Source organism: Lissotriton vulgaris, chromosome 3_1 (genome assembly GCF_964263255.1).
Source record: "Lissotriton vulgaris chromosome 3_1, aLisVul1.2, whole genome shotgun sequence".
Taxonomy (NCBI): Eukaryota; Metazoa; Chordata; class Amphibia; order Caudata; family Salamandridae; genus Lissotriton; species Lissotriton vulgaris.
Window position 1 is genome coordinate 1019924659 of NC_141689.1, and position 16923 is coordinate 1019941581.

A 16923-nucleotide genomic window follows, 5' to 3' on the forward strand; every position below is an offset into this window, starting at 1 on the left:
TTTAATGTTAACAGGGGCTTGGAGCCTACTAAAGGAAGAACAGTAACACTCACCTGAACTGCAAGGACCAGCATGCATCAAGGCGATAAACTGCAAGCCAAGCCCACTGTGGGCGGAGTCATGTAATGAAAATAAAAGAAAGTGATTCACCAGGTGAGCCTTCCTTGCCTCTGTTTGAAACTCATGATGAAGAGGCGTCTGCCTCGAAACGCGTTTAGTATCATTGCCATTTATGGACACAAGGCAAACATGCTGCAGAGAGGCAAAAAATCCATGAATGAGGAAGGAACATTGTGGAGTGCATATCCTGAGCGCAAGGGCGCATTGTTTGGAATTTTGAAATGCGGCTGCCCGAGCCGCGGTAACAGGAGGTGCACCACTTCTAATGGAAGGACTGAGAGGGCAACAATCCCGATCTATGACACGATGTTCCCTTGCTTAATTAGCATGTAACCCTGAAGTGCCAACCTACTAAAGGATGTAACATATGTTTTTAATGTTAACAGGGGCTTGGAGCCTACTAAAGGAAGAACACTAACACTCACCTGAACTGCAAGGACCAGCATGCATCAAGGCGATAAACTGCAAGCCAAGCCCACTGTGGGCGGAGTCATGTAATGAAAATAAAAGAAAGTGATTCACCAGGTGAGCCTTTCTTGCCTCTGTTTGAAACTCATGGTGAAGAGGCGTCTACCTTGAAACGCGTCGAGTATCATTGCCATTGATGGACACAAGGCAAACATGCTGCAGAGAGGCTAAAAATCCATGAATGTGGAAGGAACATTGTGGAGTGCATATCCTGAGCGCAAGGGCGCATTGCTTGGAATTTTGAAACGCGGCTGCCTGAGCCGCGGTAACAGGAGGTGCACCACTTCTAATGGAAGGACTGAGAGGGCAAAAATCCCGATCTGTGACACGATGTTCCCTTGCTTAATTAGCATGTAACCCTGAAGAGCCAACCTACTAAAGCGTGTAACATATGTTTTTAATGTTAACAGGGGCTTGGAGCCTACTCACGGAAGAACACTAACACTCACCTGAACTGAAAGGACCAGCATGCATCAAGGCGATAAACTCCAAGCCAATCCCACTGTGGGTGGAGTCATGTAATGAAAATAAAAGAAAGTGATTCACCAGGTGAGCCTTTCTTGACTCTGTTTGAAACTTATGATGAAGAGGTGTCTGCCTCGAAACGCGTCGAGTATCATTGCCATTGATGGACACAAGGCAAACATGCTGCAGAGAGGCTAAAAATCCATGAATGTGGAAGGAACATTGTGGAGTGCATATCCTGAGCGCAAGGGCGCATTGTTTGGAATTTTGAAATGCGGCTGCCCGAGCCGCGGTAACAGGAGGTGCATCACTTCTAATGGAAGGACTGAGAGGGCAACAATCCCGATCTGTGACACAATGTTCCCTTGCTTAATTAGCATGTAACCCTGAGGTGCCAACCTACTAAAGGATGTACCATATGTTTTTAATGTTAACAGGGGCTTGGAGCCTACTAAAGGAAGATCACTAACACTCACCTGAACTGCAAGGACCAGCATGCATCAAGGCGATAAACTGCAAGCCAAGCCCACTGTGGGCGGAGTCATGTAATGAAAATAAAAGAAAGTGATTCACCAGGTGAGCCTTCCTTGCCTCTGTTTGTAACTCATGATGAAGAGGCGTCTGCCTCGAAACGCATCGAGTATCATTGCCATTGATGGACACAAGGCAAACATGCTGCAGAGAGGCTAAAAATCCATGAATGTGGAAGGAATATTGTGGAGTGCATATCCTGAGCGCAAGGGCGCATTGTTTGGAATTTTGAAACGCGGCTGCCCGAGCCGCGGTAACAGGAGGTGCACCACTTCTAATGGAAGGACTGAGAGGGCAACAATCCCGATCTGTGACACGATGTTCCCTTGCTTAATTAGCATGTAACCCTGAAGTGCCAACCTACTAAAGGATGTAACATATGTTTTTAATGTTAACAGGGGCTTGGAGCCTACTAAAGGAAGAACACTAACACTCACCTGAACTGCAAGGACCAGCATGGATCAAGGCGATAAACTGCAAGCCAAGCCCACTGTGGGCGGAGTCATGTAATGAAAATAAAAGAAAGTGATTCACTAGGTGAGCCTTTCTTGCCTCTGTTTGAAACTCATGATGAAGAGGCGTCTGCCTCGAAACGCGTCGAGTATCATTGCCATTGATGGACACAAGGCAAACATGCTGCAGAGAGGCTAAAAATCGATAAATGTGTAAGGAACATTTTGGAGTGCATATCCTGAGCGCAAGGGCGCATTGTTTGGAATTTTGAAACGCGGCTGCCCGAGCGGCGGTAACAGGAGGTGCACCACTTCTAATGGAAGGACTGGGAGGGCAACAATCCCGATCTGTGACACGATGTTCCCTTGCTTAATTAGCATGTAACCCTGAAGTGCCAACCTACTAAAGCGTGTAACATATGTTTTTAATGTTAACAGGGGCTTGGAGCCTACTCAAGGAAGAACACTAACACTCACCTGAATGGCAAGGACCAGCATGCATCAAGGCGATAAACTGCAAGCCAATCCCACTGTGAGTGGAGTCATGTAATGAAAATAAAAGAAAGTGATTCACCAGGTGAGCCTTTCTTGCCTCTGTTTGAAACTTATGATGAAGAGGCGTCTGCCTCGAAACGCGTCGAGTATCATTGCCATTGATGGACACAAGGCAAACATGCTGCAGAGAGGCTAAAAATCCATGAATGTGGAAGAAACATTGTGGAGTGCTCATCCTGAGTGCAAGGGCGCTTTGTTTGGAATTTTTAAACGCGGCATCCCGAGCCGCGGTAACAGGAGGTGCACCACTTCTAATGGAAGGACTGAGAGGGCAACAATCCCGATCTGTGACACGATGTTCCCTTGCTTAATTAGCATGTAACCCTGAAGTGCCAACCTACTAAAGGATGTAACATGTGTTTTTAATGTTAACAGGGGCTTGGAGCCTACTAAAGGAAGAACACTAACACTCACCTGAACTGCAAGGACCAGCATGCATCAAGGCGATAAACTGCAAGCCAAGCCCACTCTGGGCGGAGTCATGTAATGAAAATAAAAGAAAGTGATTCACCAGGTGGGCCTTCCTTGCCTCTGTTTGAAACTCATGATGAAGAGGTGTCTGCCTCGAAACGTGACGAGTATCATTGCCATTGATGGACACAAGGCAAACATGCTGCAGAGAGGCTAAAAATCCATGAATGTGGAAGGAACATTGTGGAGTGCATATCCTGAGCGCAAGGGCTCATTGTTTGGAATTTTGAAACGCGGCTGCCCGAGCCGCAGTAACAGGAGGTGCACCACTTCTAATGGAAGGACTAAGAGGGCAACAATCCTGATCTATGACACGATGTTCCCTTGCTTGATTAGCATGTAACCCTGAAGTGCCAACCTACTAAAGGATGTAACATATGTTTTTAATGTTAACAGGGGCTTGGAGCCTACTAAAGGAAGAACACTAACACTCACCTGAACTGCAAGGACCAGCATGCATCAAGGCGATAAACTGCAAGCCAAGCCCACTGTGGGCGGAGTCATGTAATGAAAATAAAAGAAAGTGATTCACCAGGTGAGCCTTCCTTGCCTCTGTTTGAAACTCATGATGAAGAGGCGTCTGCCTCGAAATGCATCGAGTATCATTGCAATTGATGGACACAAGGCAAACATGCTGCAGAGAGGCAAAAAATCCATAAATGTGGAAGGAACATTGTGGAGTGCATATCCTGAGCGCAAGGGCGCATTGTTAGGAATTTTGAAACGCGGCTGCCCGCGCCGCGGTAACAGGAGGTGCACCACTTCTAATGGAAGGACTGAGAGGGCAACAATCCCGATCTGTGACACGATGTTCCCTTGCTTAATTAGCAAGTATCCCTGAAGTGCCAACCTACTAAAGGATGTAACATATGTTTTTAATGTTAACAGGGGCTTGGAGCCTACTAAAGGAAGAACACTAACACTCACCTGAACTGAAAGGACCAGCATGCATCAAGGCGATAAACTGCAAGCCAAGCCCACTGTGGGCGGAGTCATGTAATGAAAATAAAAGAAAGTGATTCACCAGGTGAGCCTTCCTTGCCTCTGTTTGAAACTCATAATGAAGAGGCGTCTGCCTCGAAACGCGTCAAGTATCATTGCCATTGATGGACACAAGGCAAACATGCTGCAGAGAGGCTAAAAATCCATGAATGTGGAAGGAACATTGTGGAGTGCATATCCTGAGCGCAAGGGCTCATTGTTTGGAATTTTGAAACGCGGCTGCCCGAGCCGCGGTAACAGGAGGTGCACCACTTCTAATGGAAGGACTGAGAGGGCAACAATCCCGATCTGTGACACGATGTTCCCTAGCTTAATTAGCATGTAACCCTGAAGTGCCAACCCACTAAAGCGTGTAACATATGTTTTTAATGTTAACAGGGGCTTGGAGCCTACTAAAGGAAGAACACTAACACTCACCTGAACTGCAAGGACCAGCATGCATCTAGGCGATAAACTGCAATCAATCCAACTGTGGGTGGAGTCATGTAATGAAAATAAAAGTAAGTGATTCGCCAGGTGAGCCTTTCTTGCCTCTGTTTGAAACTCATGATGAAGAGGTGTCTGCCTCGAAACGCGTCGAGTATCATTGCCATTGATGGACACAAAGCAAACATGCTGCAGAGAGGCTAAAAATCCATGAATGTGGAAGGAACATTGTGGAGTGCATATCCTGAGTGCAAGGGCGCATTGTTTGGAATTTTGAAACGCGGCTGCCCGAGCGGCGGTAACAGGAGGTGCACCACTTCTAATGGAAGGACTGAGAGGGCAACAATCCCGATCTGTGACACGATGTTCCCTTGCTTAATTAGCATGTAACCCTGAAGTGCCAACCTACTAAAGGATGTAACATATTTTTCTAATGTTAACAGTGGCTTGGAGCCTACTAAAGGAAGAACACTAACACTCACCTGAACTGCAAGGACCAGCATGCATCAAGGCGATAAACTGCAAGCCAAGCCCACTCTGGGCGGAGTCATGTAATGAAAATAAAAGAAAGTGATTCACCAGGTGGGCCTTCCTTGCCTCTGTTTGAAACTCATGGTGAAGAGGCGTCTACCTTGAAACGCGTCGAGTATCATTGCCATTGATGGACACAAGGCAAACATGCTGCAGAGAGGCTAAAAATCCATGAATGTGGAAGGGACATTGTGGAGTGCATATCCTGAGCGCAAGGGCGCATTGTTTGGAATTTTGAAACGCGGCTGCCCGAGCGGCGGTAACAGGAGGTACACCACTTCTAATGGAAGGACTGAGAGGGCAACAATCCCGATCTGTGACACGATGTTCCCTTGATTAATTAGCATGTAACCCTGAAGTGCCAACCTACTAAAGCATGTAACATATGTTTTTAATGTTAACAGGGGCTTGGAGCCTACTAAAGGAAGAACACTAACACTCACCTGAACTGCAAGGACAAGCATGCATCAAGGCGATAAACTGCAAGCCAAGCCCACTGTGGGCGGAGTCATGTAATGAAAATAAAAGAAAGTGATTCACCAGGTGAGCCTTCCTTGCCTCTGTTTGAAACTCATGATGAAGAGGCGCCTGCCTCGAAACGCTTCGAGTATCGTTGCCATTGATGGACACAAGGCAAACATGCTGCAGAGAGGCTAAAAATCCATTAATGTGGAAGGAACATTGTGGAGTGCATATCCTGAGCGCAAGGACGCATTGTTTGGAATTTTGAAACGCGGCTGCCTGAGCCGCGGTAACAGAAGGTGCACCACTTCTAATGGAAGGACTGAGAGGGCAAAAATCCCGATCTGTGACACGATGTTCCCTTGCTAAATTAGCATGTAACCCTGAAGTGCCAACCTACTAAAGCGTGTAACATATGTTTGTAACGTTAACAGGGGCTTGGAGCCTACTCAAAGAAGAACACTAACACTCACCTGAACTGCAAGGACCAGCATGCATCAAGGCGATAAACTGCAAGCCAATCCCACTGTGGGTGGAGTCATGTAATGAAAATAAAGAAAAGTGATTCACCAGGTGAGCCTTTCTTGCCTCTGTTTGAAACTTATGATGAAGAGGTGTCTGCCTCGAAACGCGTCGAGTATCATTGCCATTGATGGACACAAGGCAAACATGCTGCAGAGAGGCTAGAAATCCATGAATGTGGAAGAAACATTGTGGAGTGCTCATCCTGAGTGCAAGGGCGCATTGTTTGGAATTTTTAAACGCGGCATCCCGAGCCGCGGTAACAGGAGGTGCACCACTTCTAATGGAAGGACTGAGAGGGCAACAATCCTGATCTGTGACACGATGTTCCCTTGCTTAATTAGCATGTAACCCTGAAGTGCCAACCTACTAAAGGATATAACATGTGTTTTTAATGTTAACAGGGGCTTGGAGCCTACTAAAGGAAGAACACTAACACTCACCTGAACTGCAAGGACCAGCATGCATCAAGGCGATAAACTGCAAGCCAAGCCCACTCTGGGCGGAGTCATGTAATGAAAATAAAAGAAGGTGATTCACCAGGTGGGCCTTCCTTGCCTCTGTTTGAAACTCATGATGAAGAGGTGTCTGCCTCGAAACGTGACGAGTATCATTGCCATTGATGGACACAAGGCAAACATGCTACAGAGAGGCTAAAAATCCATGAATGTGGAAGAAACATTGTGGAGTGCTCATCCTGAGTGCAAGGGCGCATTGTTTGGAATTTTTAAACGCGGCATTCCGAGCCTCGGTAACAGGAGGTGCACCACTTCTAATGGAAGGACTAAGAGGGCAACAATCCCGATCTGTGACACGATGTTCCCTTGCTTGATTAGCATGTAACCCTGAAGTGCCAACCTACTAAAGGATGTAACATATGTTTTTAATGTTAACAGGGGCTTGGAGCCTACTAAAGGAAGAACACTAACACTCACCTGAACTGCAAGGACCAGCATGCATCAAGGCGATAAACTGCAAGCCAAGCCCACTGTGGGCGGAGTCATGTAATGAAAATAAAAGAAAGTGATTCACCAGGTGAGCCTTTCTTGCCTCTGTTTGAAACTCATGGTGAAGAGGCGTCTACCTTGAAACGCGTCGAGTATCATTGCCATTGATGGACACAAGGCAAACATGCTGCAGAGAGGCTAAAAATCCATGAATGTGGAAGGGACATTGTGGAGTGCATATCCTGAGCGCAAGGGCGCATTGTTTGGAATTTTGAAACGCGGCTGCCCGAGCCGCGGTAACAGGAGGTGCACCACTTCTAATGGAAGGACTGAGAGGGCAACAATCCCGATCTGTGACACGATGTTCCCTTGCTTAATTAGCATGTAACCCTGAAGTGCCAACCTACTTAAGGATGTAACATATGTTTTTAATGTTAACAGGGGCTTGGAGCCTACTAATGGAAGAACACTAACACTCACCTGAACTGCAATGACCAGCATGCATCAAGGCGATAAACTGCAAGCCAAGCCCACTGTGGGCGGAGTCATGTAATGAAAATAAAAGAAAGTGATTCACCAGGTGAGCCTTCCTTGCCTCTGTTTGAAACTCATGATGAAGAGGCGTCTGCCTCGAAACGCTTCGAGTATCATTGCCATTGAAATATATATATATATATATATATATATATATATATATATATATATATATATATATATATATATATATATATAATATATATATATATATATATATATATATATATATATATATATATATATATATATATATATATATATATATATATATATATATAATATATATATATGTAGTATTTGTAGGGTTTAAGTGTGGGTAAGGGTATTGGGTGGTAAGGGTAGTTGATAAGTGGGGAATGGGTGTCTCCTCCCAAAAATATAAATCATACACACTCACAACATTCACATCACATTCAAGTACCACAAGGTTCCATCACATGATTGACATATGTCTACCTGCACATATTCTCGAATACTTCACAGGAGATCACAAGACTTCACGGGGCACTTTCTTAGAAAGTTTGCTTAGGCTTAATCTATAGGATCCTACTGTAGAGGTGAACATTTACCATAACCAGTAACTTGAGAACACTTGCTATGTGTTCCAAACTTCTCGGAATATTCTCTGTATTCCATTTCATTGTATCTCTGGGAAGCTGAGAAGTAATGAGCTAATTTGGGAGAGAAAAAACAAAAGTTCATACATCTTACTTAGAGTAAATATGTTTTTAACTTCCGTGAGAACTCAAGTCTGCCATACAGCTACAGTGTTGTTGGTCCGGCATGCCAGTATCAGAACACAGTCTAAAGCCGTGGGTGTGCAAATATGGGTGAAGCGGGCACCCTTTGCTCATGTGATTCCAAGTCCTCTGAAACCTTTGAAAGATAGCAACCCTCTTGCTAAGCATTAGCAGGCACTTGACCCCATTAATTCATGGCCACGAGTCCCAGTGTTGTAAACAGTGGAAAATGGCTGTATTGTGTTACTGCGCCCAATTTTAAATGGTGAATGTTTCCATAAGGTAGGAGGGGAGGTCATATTTTTCTTCTTAAAGAAAAAAAGTCCTATTTTCTCGCAGCTGCTGACGAAAAGCAAATTACCTCAAGTCAGCAGGAAGATTGCTTTCAGAGCAAGAACCCTAGGAGGCCTTGGCTTTTTTTCTTGAAACGAACGTATTCTTTTACAAGGTGTACTTTAAGGATGGCGTGGGAGTAATTATATGATAATTAAAGGGCAGAGGCGCACCCACAGTATGACTGCTGTTCATTTAATGGGAACATCTGTAACTGACATGCTCCTAAACAAGCAAAAAAAGCACAAGCCGTGTGGATTATAGACAGTTACTTCCATTTACTGTTTCTGATGTGTAATCACAGGAAAGCGGTGCTATAGATTTAGATGGGAAAATCGAAATGCAACACCAGGTACAAAGGGCGAGGTGATGTCGTGCTGTGATGAATTAAAGGTACAATTTTCTTGCCTTTCTAAGGTTTTGCTAGACTGGTGGATAATTTGTACTGCTCAGGCACAGAAGGGTTTATTTTCATTTCATGTGTTTATGCTGCAGACACGCACAGTATACACTTTGGAGGATGGTGGAGGGCGTGGCCCCTAGGGATTGCCGTATCTTTGTATTCATAATAATTCATTCAATCAATTTCAATTTTCAATTTCAAAGTACTTTATTCGGTTTACTTTGTGAGAAACCATAAAAGTTGCAAGTTACAAAATACAATCAAAATACACGTTGCCCTTATTAAAAACAGTAGCGATTAATTAACTTCAGCATTAAACATGATGGGGAGGGCGTCATTATGGGCCATTTAATAATGATAATAATAAGAAAAGCCATAAAAAACACTATGTCCAATTAAAAGTCCAAACATTTTCTATGTTTCATTGCACATTTCAGAAATCCAGCCACAAAAGGGATACATTCAAGTTTTAATAGTTGCAAATAGAAGAGAGCGGGACGTGCTTGCATAAAGTTTAGCTTTTTTTTAATTGGTTTTAGATAAAAAGTCCTGGGCATTTCATAGTATTTACAAAGGAACATGAAGTGAAGCAGATCCTGAGGAGACTTGTTGTCGCAGCCACAGCGTGCTAACACTTTCCCTTTGTAACTTTCCCTTGGTACTGCTAATAAAATATGAAATCGCTCGTATGCTGATAACGGCCATGCTAGGTATGGTTCCATATCTAGAGAAGTTTTAAGCATCAAATGTGACCGCACACTAGGCTTCAGCAGTTCTTTCTAATCTCTTTCCATAGTTTTAATTAAGGTGAAGGAGTATTTTACGAGCGCTACATCCTTTCTGGTGATGCCTTCTGGTTTTAAAAATAAGTCCAAACGTCCCAACGCACTAAAACAAGTTTTTAAATATTTAAACCATGGAATTTTGATCATGTGGTCTAAGCTCAAAGTCTCCTTTAAAAGGTTATGTGCAAGGCCAAGGTGCTTGTTGAGCCAACATTGTAGCCAGAAAGTCAGGGGACGCAGGGCCAGTGTGTCGCTTATAAAGGGCATACCGGTTTCTTCATGTACTGACATATTTGCTGTCCCCTTTGGGACGCTCAATAGCTGTTTTAAAAAGTTGTTTTCAGTCACCTGAAGACCATCAAGGCCACTGTATCCCCATAGGTCACTCCCATAGCCGGCTATTGATAAGCATTTGGCGCGGTACATCTTTAGCATAGCTGCCACAGGTCGGTTATCCATTTTGGCGGCAAATCCAAATAAAGCGGCATTTGCCCTGGTGACCTCACCCCTTTTTTTGTTTAAAAGAGCGACCCAATTGAGCCGGTGGTCTAAAAGTACACCCAAATAGGAAAAAGTTAAGCAGTTTGACACTCTGACTTTGTTCACCACAAAAGGGTACTGTCTTTTGAGACTCGGCCCTACATCCATCACATCAGATTTGGTGTTGCTTATGGACAGGTCTCGTTTGGTCATAAATCCATGGAAGGCATCAAGTAGAGATTGTAACCCTTTTGGGGTGCGGGCCAGGAGGACTGCATCGTCCGTGTATAGCAGGACGGGCAGTCCACGCCGTCCCACGTAAGGGTAATCGGCCCCTGTGTCTAGCAATGATCCTTCTAAGTTGTTGATATAAAGGTTAAAAAGGAAGGGGGCTAATATGCCCCCCTGCTGAACCCCCGTTTCAGTGTTAAAGTTCCTGGATACCTTAAGATCTGTGGTGTATCTGATGTTAGCCTTGGTTTCTCTGTGTATATCCCTCAAGAAGTCCACCAGGTTTCGCTCCACCCCCATGGCCACCATGGACTGCCACAACTTTCCCCGGTTGACACAGTCAAAAGCGGAAGAAAGGTCCATGAAGGCCATGTAGATCCTAAGATCAGGTAGAGATTTAGGCACTGAGCCATTGTCGAGTGGCCTGGGCGGAATCCATACTGGGTATCCGAGATGATCTTGTTCTCCTCAGGTGCTCAATCTCTTCAGTATGACTCCACCTATGACCTTTACGACAGAGTCAATCAGGGAGATTGACCTGTAGTTCATAGTACAGTTACGATCCCCCTTCTTGTAAACTGGTACGATTGTTGAAACTCCCCAGGATGCTGGGCATCCTTCCTTGGCTGCAGCGTTACCCGCTGCGGTCAGGATCAGGGCCCATAATGAGGGTTTTGATTTAAAAAGATCCGGGGGGATTCCATCCGGGCCTGTGGCCTTTTTATTTGTAAGGTTCTTAATGCCCTCCTCTATTTCATTCATGGAAAACACCACTGCTTCCTTGTCTGGGATCTTATCAGGTGAGTCTAGTGGAGTAGACGTGTTTTTAAATATGTTAACAAAGTGGGACACCCATTCGTCCTCTGTAATGTTGGAGCCCACTTCTTTGACCCCTTCCGCTAAAAAAGGTGATCGGTTAAAGGTACTCCAAAATCTAGAGCTGCTGGATAGGGTCATGGAATCTAGGAGTTCCCTCCATAGTGCTTCTTTCATTTCCGCTTTACGTTTGGCCACAGCATTTTTATAGTTTTTCCGTAGTGTACTAATCAGGGATCTATCCCTGGGTGTGGTTTTTAAACCTGCCTTAAGTTCTCTTGCAGCTTTTGAGCATAGGTGACAGAATCATTTAGGATCACTAGACTTACTGGTTCTCCCTTGGGCTAGTAACATGCCTCCCACTTTAGAAGCAATCCCTTCAAAGGATTTTAAGATTCCTGTGGGCAAGGAATCATCATCTAGGCAACAGGAGAATTCTGCCTCACAGGCAACCTTAAGTGTATCGTGAAAGAGGGACGGAATTACTTGGCTCCATTTAATCCGCCGCCCTCCATCAGTCGATTGTAATGTGTTACTGCCTTTAGCTGGTCCCTTTTTCTTCATTATACTCCCTCCTATAGTCACACAGACAGGGTTGTGATTGCTGTGTGTGCTTGGGATTATGGCAAAACCCTGGAGAAGAGGTAAGATGGTTCTGGACAGTAAAATGTGGTCTATAAAAGTACCATAGCCTCAGCCTTTAAACGTAGGTTCCCTTTGTTTGCTATGTGGTGGGACAAAGCTAAACGCAGAGGATAGGTCTAGCTCATCAAGCAAGTAATTAAGGGCGATACCCCGTTTGGTGTGCTCAAAGTGGAGTCCCGATATTAGTGGGCAACCCAGTGACCCCATGGCGTTAGACTTAGGGTCGCCACGGGGGTGGACATTAAAATCTCCTACAATGAGCAGATTCTTCATAAGAGAACCACGGCCCTGTTCAACATGAATATTCAACTCGGCAATCCCACAACACTCTTCTTTGTGAATGGCATTATAGAAATTTATCACGTAGAGGGTGCTGTCTTTTTGGCCCAAGGAGATGGCCTGAATGTTTCTATTGTCAAGGCAAATAACCCTGATACTACATCTTAGGGCCAACGATGCAAAAATTGCCAGACCTCCCCTGGCTCTACCGCTGGTTACTTTAGTCGCTGGAACAAAGAAGGCTCTATACCCCTTCAGCGCAATATTGCAGTTGACGAGCCACGTCTCTTGGAGACAGATTAGTGAGAATTTACTAACAAACTGCACCCATATGGGGTCTGTAACCTTTTCTGCCAAACCTGTGATGTTCCACGAGAGTACGTTGTGATCATGATGATTCTCCTTAGTAACTAGAGCAACCTCCCGTAGAGGGTCAGGCGATATTATTTCAGGAGAGTTTTCTTCCAAAGGCCCATCGGCTAGGGTGGAGGCAGATTTATCTAATTTAGCCACCCCAGGTACAGGCTCAAGTGCTGGACTGTCTACTAAGGGGGGCCTGGCTTTGGGTGAAATAATACTGTGGGTACGGGTTACATTTTTCCCACACAGTCAGTCGCAGTCGTTAACACCAGAAAGAACTGTGTATCTGTTTACTCCCTCGATGGGCGGGGGAAACCCATATCCTCCCCAAATAGGTTCCCTTAGTGGCCTCGACAGTAGTGGACCCCCTCCCTGTTGTCTTCCGTAATGGGTGTCCTATCATAGTATCCCCATTCCGGGTATCGAGTCGGACTCGAGTCGCTGTCCTATAGAAGAAACCTAGGGGTAGTATCTCTATACCCTGACCCCGAAACTCCCCTACTTGCTCTACTTCCCTGAGTATCCTTTCTACTATTACTGGTCTATTAAAATGTATCACAATGCAGTCACCATTTCTAGATTTTCTCGAACTGCCTAGCCAGGATACACGTCGGGCCATGATGACATTGTGCCCTACCGTGTGTCCTTCTGTGGTGTTATGAGACAGACAGTGGCTAACCTTATTTTTAAGTTGGCTGTAATCCTCTTTAGCTCCCTCGGGGACGGGTGGTACACTACCCAATACTAACACCAGCGGGGTTGATTGCGGGGGTAGGTCGATAACAGGGAGGTAATCAACAATTCTGATTGATTTGTCCGTATTTCTTTTTCCCTCAACCTGTGTTGATGATAAGGTGTCATGTTTGCGATACTTGCTGTTTTCACTGCGGTACTTGTTCTACCATTGTCCCCCAGTGTAGTAATTCTTCCTTCCTCAGTCCCATGCTCCTTCATTGTTATGTTCCTTTGCTCGCTGGCTGCGGTATTTGCAGCTGGGCAAGACATTAGTGATGGGTTTATGGTCTGTTTACTCGGGTATAATTGAGGGCCCCCCGTTTGGAGGCTGGCTGTTAGACTTTCCAGCATATGAGTGTTTTCTGTGGTGGCCTGTTCTAACTTTCCCATTTTCTCGTTGATTATATTCAGTCTCTCAATAAGTGGGAGCATAAATGACTTTAACAGCTGTTCTACTTGTGGTATAATATCTACAACGTCACTTGGTGCTGGTGTTACGTGTATGAGTGTAGTGTAGTTCCTATTTTCCCAATAGGCCCTGCGCATTGGAATAACATAAACAATAGTATGGACGTAGAAGTGCGGTCTTCCAGGTCTCTACTGACTATGCTAAACTTAATTGGGTTATTTACCAACTAGCTCAGAGGTCACTGGAAACTTTCTTGACTGAATAGGAAGTGATCAGCTTCCCTGGTACAGACAAGAAGGGATTCAGTTTTCCAACAACCGCATAAACATGACAACTTTGCTCCTTAGAATAAGAGTCAATCTCTAGAGTCGTGTGAAACAATAGACAGTTATTTTACTCAGTCAGTTTTGTGCAGATTACTTTCACCAATATGCAGAGAATAGAGAGACGGGCGTTTTCAATAAAAGGTATTATTTATTGAACAGTCTTTCTTCTCATGCAAGAGAAATGAATTGCCACAATTGCAAGACTAGTTATTATAAAAAGTGCGTACAGTAAAATGGGGATTGCGAAATAATACTGTAAAAGCATTGATATGGTTTCTTAGCCATACAATGGTTAAAATGAATAAAACATATATACATTCATATATACATTAGGCTAACGTACTCAACTGGTGCTTCTAACTACGCCTACCCCAGTGTACCTGACCTAAGCCTAACATGTGGAAGGGAGTAAGTAGCAGTTTAAGTTAAGTTGGTTTTGCCAAGGTTTGCTTCAAGAATTCTCTCTAAGGGTTTAGTCAACACCATACCTCTGGAAAAGAATGTTGGAGGTCTTGTATCTCCTTCCAGGACTCGATATCCCAGTCACTCGCAAGAGTAGGCAGGAAACGCCGGAGCTGGATTTTCTCGGCAGGAGAAAAGACAGCGTCTCTCTCAGCGCGTCGAGGAGGAGGAGGGGCAGCGTCTGTGGGCAGCTTGCATTCGCTGGGCTCTGCAAGGGACATCTGTTTTGCTCCTGTGTTCACCACACCATCGTTCGCCGATGTCGTTGAGGCAGTGGTGGCATCAGCATCAGCGTTTGCTTAAGGCAACGTTGGTAATATTTATACCTGAAAGGTGCCTTGTTTGACGTAAGTTTTTGGACATAAGACGTCAATAAAGATGTCACTAGGAAGTGATCGTCTCTCAGTGCTCATTAGAGTTCTATTACTAATCAAAACATAGCAAGCGGGGCTTTCCCAGGTTGCTGAGTTTTATCTTGTTGAAGAACTCTGAGTGTAATCTAGGAATCTTAGATAGTGGCTTCTGCTGTGTCATTTGCTCTAATGAGCTGCAGAGGAAGCGATTCTGAAATGTGGCTCTGATCGTGTGAGGCCAGAGACGAGTTTCTGAAATATCACACTTGAACGTTTATGCCATTATAGGGGTACAAATGGATTATAGCCGTATAGGGGCATAAGGTCACAGTATTGATCGGGGTCCTAGATTAGAACGCGACACCCACTCCACGAATTTATGTCCATCAAATTACTAAAAACTATAGCAATAAGATGCATGTGTAACATTACCCACCCCAAAATACATATTTGCATTTGAAATGACGTATTTGAAATACATGGCAATATTGTTACTGTACGTCTTTAAGCATAGTCAAAACAGATAGATTCCCTTGCGTTATATACACAAATAGCTAAAAATTAGCTATAACACAGAACAATTTTATATCACACACATTAAGAATAAAAACAGAATTAATATTAAAAGTATTTAACAGTTTATTATAGTATAAAAATAGCATACGGTACACTTCTAAATAATATCCAAAAACAGATTAAAAACAAATTTGAAATTTTGTGACCTGCACAAAAAATACAAGACAGACAAAACTAAATTGTAAAACGTAGGACTTGAGAGTTTACAGAGCGTATATTCACAGTAGACTTTTCAAACAACCCTGGTGTTATAACCTTACAATCTTATATACATCTGGGAGAGGTGCGTGAATTATACATGGACTTGCGTCGACGCGTTTCGGTGGTTGAACGTGTGAATAGGTACCACCTTTATCAAGACTGTTGTTTTCGTTGTCTGTCTCACAGATGGATCTTCATCGATCTCCTAAGATAGATATACATGAGATTAGATATCTAATTTTCCAAACAGGGTAGCTCTGTCTGGTAGAGAATTAATGCTTATACTATTATCTAAGCAAACCATGTTATATGGAGAGTAACTGTATACATGCCTAATATCTCAACACATGGAGGGTCTCTCTACATCCAAATTCCAAACTGCTTTGTTTGAATGCCACTTTGAAACTTCGTACTAACTAATGTAATCTGTTTAGAATTGGTAGCCTGCTAGATATATTCCAGGGCGGAACCAATACTATCTTGAAATTAGACCCTCCTTAGTTAAAGTAGAGTGGCCGGAAGCATGCTGGTTGTTTAGACAAGATGTTGAACCATGTTAGTTCTGACTAAGGTATTTGTTCAAGGATATGAACTGCTTTTTGAGATAGGAAGAGCTAGTTACAAAGCTAGCAGGTATAAGCTTTGGAATACGCCATGTCTACATGTCTATTCTTTGAGCTTGTTCTCTATGGCATACCTGTGGGTTTCCTGTACGTGAACTGTTCTGCAAATTATAGTGGCTGCGGTTCTTGAAATTAAAAGATAAAACCATCTATAAGAGGAAGCATATATTTCACTTGGTTAAGGTTGGGTTAACGTATATTCTAATTTTTATAATTCTCCATAAATCTTGCAATGAACGTACCTGTGGTTTATTAATATAATTCCTATTCCCTTTGGGGATAAAAGTATTAGTTCGGGTCCATCAAAAAGTGGATACTTTAGTGCGACCAGACGACCTCTATAAATGACATGCGTCGTGTCGCGCTTCTGATCAGGTATATGCAGTTGACCTGAGTAAATCGCTCTTAAATAAAGAGAAGAGTAAAGAAAAATAAATTTTAAGCTGAAGGTCTATATAGTTATGCTTGGATACTATTTTTAAATCAAAACATAAAGGCGAATATTTTAATCGTTCCCTGTTTCTTACCAGTTAGGGGGGATGGCTCAATCTTAAGATTATTTCTCAGAGGCGCGGTGTGCTGCCTTGTCTTGGTTATTCGCTGGGGTATTTTTGGTCTTTTAGGTAAGAATATCCCCTGGAAGAACAGAGATTAGGTTCAAGTTATATTTAAATCTA